This window comes from Pinus tabuliformis, chromosome 6 (genome assembly GCF_031772625.1).
Source record: "Pinus tabuliformis cultivar Carrire ecotype Pingquan chromosome 6, CPIR1, whole genome shotgun sequence".
NCBI lineage: Eukaryota > Viridiplantae > Streptophyta > Pinopsida > Pinales > Pinaceae > Pinus > Pinus tabuliformis.
This window is the reverse complement of record NC_142292.1, coordinates 296,460,608-296,466,607: the sequence shown is the minus strand read 5'-3', so window position 1 is coordinate 296,466,607 and position 6,000 is coordinate 296,460,608. Positions and strand designations below refer to the sequence as shown.

Here is a 6,000-nt window from a genome sequence, read left to right as displayed (position 1 = left end):
GTCCAGCTCTGCGCCACAAGTTCACGAACCCTTCTGTTATATTCCTGCTTATTTTCACCGAACATTCGGGCAGCCTCTGAATGTGCTAGAGAGTTTGGATTTGGTTGCCCATAAGAGTTTGGCTGAGCGTAAGAAGTGCAGGATCCTTTTCAACATCAGGGCCTGCGCTGTGTGGGATTTCAGTTGAGGGACAAAGCGCATTCTTTCTGGTTTTACACTGGGGTGTCTTGGGGGCATTCCAAGAAACTGTCGTTTGAAGGCATGTACTTGCCTGGGAGGCCCCAGAGCAGCGTGAAATTGAGTGCATGAGAAAAATGTAGAGGTTGGGCAGCCATCTCTACACAAAAGAGCTAAAACTGCAGGATCAAATTTGAGACACGAAATATTCAAACTGCTCTTCTTGCCTCTCAGTCAGGTTCTTATTATGATTTATGGGTAGATGGAGAGAAAATAATGTCAGCAGATCCACCAGATGTTGAAAAATTGCTATAAAACCATCAACAATCGACCACCCCTAATTCTCTGTACATTGATTTGAAAACCGTTTTTTACGCAGTTACCAAAACAAGGTCTCGAAGAATCGCGATTCCCTCTCAAACCGTTAGGAATTCAAGCAAACAATTTCTGGGTTTTATAATTCATTCTATTAGGGAAAAAACCCATGTCTTCTTTTTTCTAAATTTGTCCTGGTTTGATCACAAACCGCTTTTGAAAACTGACGTTTGCAGGGATTGCGTATGGATGGCCTGTCAAATCCAACAAAATTCAATTGGCTTTGCCAAGCCTGTGACTTGACTAATCAGAATCAGAAGGTTTTCATTGCCATAAGATTCATGCATTTAACTGGAAAACCCCCCCGATTGGATCCCTGGCATCTTGGGCTTGGGTTCTGGGTGAGGATGATGTGTATTCTTTGGACTTGGTGGATGAGAACTAAATTTAAGAACCAAGAACTTAAAGCAGGGAATAAAAACAAAATACAGTACAACCAAGATGAAGGGCGCTGCAACCAGCCAGCCAAGCATCACGTGAGAGACACTAAGAAGAACATCATGAGAAGCTTGACCAGTTATGACCATCCTTAGTGCATCTGAAGTCAAAGCAAAATGATCCCCGCCAGTAATGACTTCACCAAGACGCAAGAAAGGCACCACCAAACTCAGTTCTATGGGTATGGCAACAAAGTTGGCAAGCATCGGGGTGGGTGTGTGAATATTGGATCCAAGCAAATCAGCAGCAATCCCACATAGTATCACTGTTGTACCGCAATTGGGAAAAATACCCAAGGTAATGCCCACAGTTGAAGACAGGGCTAGTTCTTTGGTTCTGCACCCCTTTTGAGAATTACGAGAAGAGGATCTAGCTTACGATGAGCCCAACCAGATCCCCGGCAACGGCGCCAAAATGTTGGGTGAAACTATGTTCGTTTAATCCCGTTGTAGTACTTACCCAACTGTTTAATTTGTCAATCCGAGGTTCGTAGACTTACGAGACACATGCACTATATATGCAGGACTGAAGTGGAACTAATCTAATCTAATCTAAATTACTGAAATCAAATTAAAGCATTGAAACACTAACTAGGAAAGCAGGAAATTGCATAAAGGAAAATAAATACAACATGTGAAGAAGTGAATGGCAAACAACAGATATGAGCTCATAACAATAAAACTATGTCAAATTATATTACAATAACTAAATCACAAATCATGAAAGCATAACAATGAATCAATGTTAATCTCCATTCTCTATTATTCATTCCTCCTTCCAGTGAAGAGAGAGCACTCTCTTATATACATGAGGAAGATAACCTTTCCATAATTGCATATCAAATATTCTCTCAAGCACTCTCAACTAGTTTCCCATTATTACAAGATATCATCGCACAAATCTCTCAAACATGATCCCACAAATCTCTCACATATCTTGGATAAGATATGTCTCCATGATTTTCTCCTTAGGATAAGATATGCCTCCATGATTTTCTCGATATGCCTCCATGATCTTCTTCTTAGGATAAGATATGCCTCCATGATTTTCTCGATATGCCTCCATGATTTTCTCCGTAGAAAAAGGCTTGCATAATTATCTCCTTGATATGGTGGAGGAGATATTAATTCTTCACATATTTCCTACATCACAAAACTCGCATATTCTTGAGATATATATATAAAAATATGTACATTTTCTAATAATTAATCATAAATTCACTTATAATACAAAAATGAATAAAATGGAAAATAAGAAGGTGAAACCCAAGTGTATGTAGGAAAGTGATATGATAACAGGTTAATGGGATGATGAAATGTAAGGAAAAAGGTGGATGAAAATATGACATTTCTGAGTCCCAACAGCACGTCCTCACACCAGTTGAATATTTTTGGCTCTAGACACTCAAGTGCATATTGCATATATGATCTGTTCGTCAGATGTAGTGTCACACTGCCATCCAACTTTGTGATTGTGAAGAGGATCATTCTCAAAGGAAAATCACCTACATCCCTGATGTTTATTTTCCCATCCTTGCTAGGTTGTGTACCTGGCCGACAAAACTGTCGAATGTAATCTCTCACCGATTCACCTCCACGGGAAAATCCAAAAAGTGAGATGGGGGCACCTCGCCTCGACAGTCCTGTAAGAAAGTAAATATCATCAATGGTAATAGGGACCATCTTGTCCCTTATGTGAAATGTCTGATATGTCGAATCCCATGCATGAACAAGGAACTTCAATAGTTCTTTTTGTTGCCTCATTCTGGACAACTTGAAGTATTTGAGTAACCCACAGTTTTTTAGGGCCTCAACTGTACTCGGATTGTTCAGGGAAACCATATCTTGTTCTTCATGCTCTCTTTCTCGCCATGTAATCGACATTCTGATCCGATGAAAGCTTGAAATACAATCATAAGCTTAGTTAGGATCCTTTCCATGCAAAAAACATGACAAATTTTGGTGCAAACAGCTAAAACAAATTGGGGAAACTCGCCCAGTGCAGCCCAGGCACAAAGAAAATGCGCTGCAGAGCATGCAGCCTTCTATTAGGGTGCTCTTCAGTGTAGTTTTCGATGTGAAAGCGTGCACTGATCCCAGGGAAAAAATCAAATCCTGGAGGCCCCAAAAAACCCTAAAACTTGCTTGAAATAGCAAAAGAATGATCTGAAAAGAAAGAGGAGGTGTAAATCTCCTACCTAGTCCAGACGGCACGAGAAATGGTCCACAGAATCTCTCGCAATCAGCTGGTTAAGTTCGAGGTAAAAAAACTAGCCCAAAGCACAAAACTGAATGGTAAGTCTCAAATGGTAAAAATGTCACAGTAAAAACTTGTTTTATGTTTATTTCATGTTCATTAATTGAGTAAACATTTGTATTTGCCTATTTTTACCTATGAAATAGGTATTTTTAATCCGTTTGGTGGTGTTTTAAGCAGGTTTTATGGCTGACTTACAGAATTTGACGTGCTCGATTGTAAATTGTACCTTTGACCACAGAGCATACTTTTATCTCTTTTTCGAGCTCTGTTAAAAAAAGAAAAAGGAACTCCCCCAGAGTCCTCTTTAAGCCCTTTTCAGACTCTCTAAACATGAAAATATGGCCGAGCGCTTGTCTTTTTCAGCTCATTAACGGATTGGAAATGACATCTACTTAGTATGAGTTTAACCCTTTTTCCGGCTGAGATAGATTAACTATGAAAAAGGAGTTCATTGACCGAACATGGTCAATAGGTTCTCTCTCGTATTGTTTTATGCTTTTTCGGGCTTGAGAGACAAATCAATGAAAAATAACTTGTGGAGTTTTCTTTTTGTCCCTTTTCAAACTCGCTAACATGAAAAGGACTGATTTATCTTTGTCGTTAAACTCGTTAAAACATCTAATAGCGACAAACTTGTCCATCTAGACAAGATCAAGTTTCACCTTCACTAGACTCGTTAAAAAATCACATAGCGATGGATTCACCCAAAGGGTGGAATTATAAAACAAGCATATGTTATCCTCCTCAAGCTTGATAAAAAGTAAAGAGGTACTGGTCAACAATGACGGGGAAAATAAGAAAAAGGGGAAAACCACTTTATGGTAGCAGGTTGCTCTTGAACATGACACTTTCACTCCATCACCATGACTATTTGGGTTGGGTTATCAGCTTGATGGTTATCATACCATTGGTCTCTCATACCATCCATCACTTTGTTTTGGGTCAATGCTACCAATTCATTTAAGTGTCGCCGACATGTTCAAGAGAAGTCATCCAGTCAAAATTCATCCTTTGCAATACCATAAACCTTCATTTTCATGACCACCATTCCTGAACCTTGTGTCATCAGTCAATTTCCATCTCCAAAATCATCACGCTCGTTTCGTGTCATTGATGTGGGATACATCAAGGCCCTCCTATGACGAGTCGCTTCTTGTCGACATCAACATATTATCCAAGAAGTTGACATAGAAACACCCTTCCAGTACCTTGAGGCTTGCATACATCAATGGCGGGTTTCTCGCTTCCGGCGATAGGTTGACATCATTGGCCTTCGACCGAAAGACTTTTTATGGTGTTCAACATCAAAACATCTATTCACACCATGCAGAATGTACTGCAGTACCTTAAGGATCATTATCATTATCGGTGATTTCTCTCGGGTTTGTTAACATCTTACATCATTGGATGGTAATCAGACGATGTCTTCCCATGTTCGACTTTAGATCATATATTCACATGGTTAGACTCGTACTTGAGCGAATGATTGAACGAGATAGAAGACCCTAGATCTAGTTTCATCCATCTGGGCTGCGATTTCAGGAGTACTAAATCATATGTACAATGGCTTTATATTGACGGTCATTCCAACCATGGGTCTATGTCTGTAGACGACTGTCTATGTACATGTAATGAAAGTTTATAAGCTGAGCATGGGTATGCCTTCCCTCAAAAATTCATGTAAAAATAAAAAAATCATGATATATGTATTGGAATTGATGCAGGTCACCTTCCACTTCGAAACCTCCTCATCGCATCGTAAAGCATTTCATTCGACATTTGCATTTTTTGACTTCATGCTTTAGGCAGCAGCTGTTACAAATCCATTTGGGCACATCACTTCCATCATCCAGATCAGTGTTTTAGGGCTCATCAAACCCTAATTTTCGTTGCTACATTCCCTAAACAAGTCACCCTTTTGAATGCCTCCTTCCCAGATAGTTTCATGACTTGAAGGCATCCTGAAATGACCTCTAGAGGGACCAGCGCAGGTAGGCCCATGTAAGGGTGCGATGCAGAGCAGTTGAGTCCATGATAGGGTGCTCTTCAAAGCACTTAGGCCCTCTTTCACCTGTGCTAGGCGAGATTGAGTGGAATTCACATAGGGTTTGGAGAATATTCTTATCTCTTGGAGTCATCTAGAAGTTTCCCTCACTTATCAAATCCTATGAGCTCGAAAATGGATGAGGAATGAGTTAAGATGCATCTTATCCTCTCATCCCTTCCTCCATGGAACTAATTCTAAGTATGGAAGGCCATTCAATAACCCCATTTATGACATAACCTCTTTCATCCTCCTATAAATTGAACACTCATCTAAGTGATCAGGGGCTGGAATATGCTGAATTGTAAGGAGATAATGTTGTTATGAGAATTGACTTTGAGACAAGTATTGTTATGCTACAAGTTTGTCTTGCTTTTGATGTGATGTGGATGGGATCCAAGCTGGAGGAATGACTTTGAATCAGACACGATGGTTGTAATTCCTTCTTCTATTTAATATAGTATTTGAACCTTTTCCCCATATGTTTGTATTGTTATATGATGCTTATATGTGTGAAATGTATCTGATTCCATTCATTTGTATTCAATAGATCTTTTGCTTTGATTGGTTCTTTGTCTTTTGTTGATGTTTATAGGTACTTCTCAAGTGTGTTAAGTACAAGGAGTGACAGGATCGATACAAAGGAGACAAGAGGAAAGCAGAACTACAAGTAGGTCTTCTCATCTTCTTTGTCTTATCTATTGATT

The 6,000-nt window shown here is 39.5% G+C and overlaps 1 pseudogene; it reads right to left on the bottom strand.

The window, feature by feature from the left end:
* Positions 1 to 839: 839 nt before the first annotated feature.
* The window catches only part of LOC149258503 (uncharacterized), a 42,474-nt pseudogene continuing 37,313 nt past the window's right edge, over positions 840 to 6,000 (bottom strand).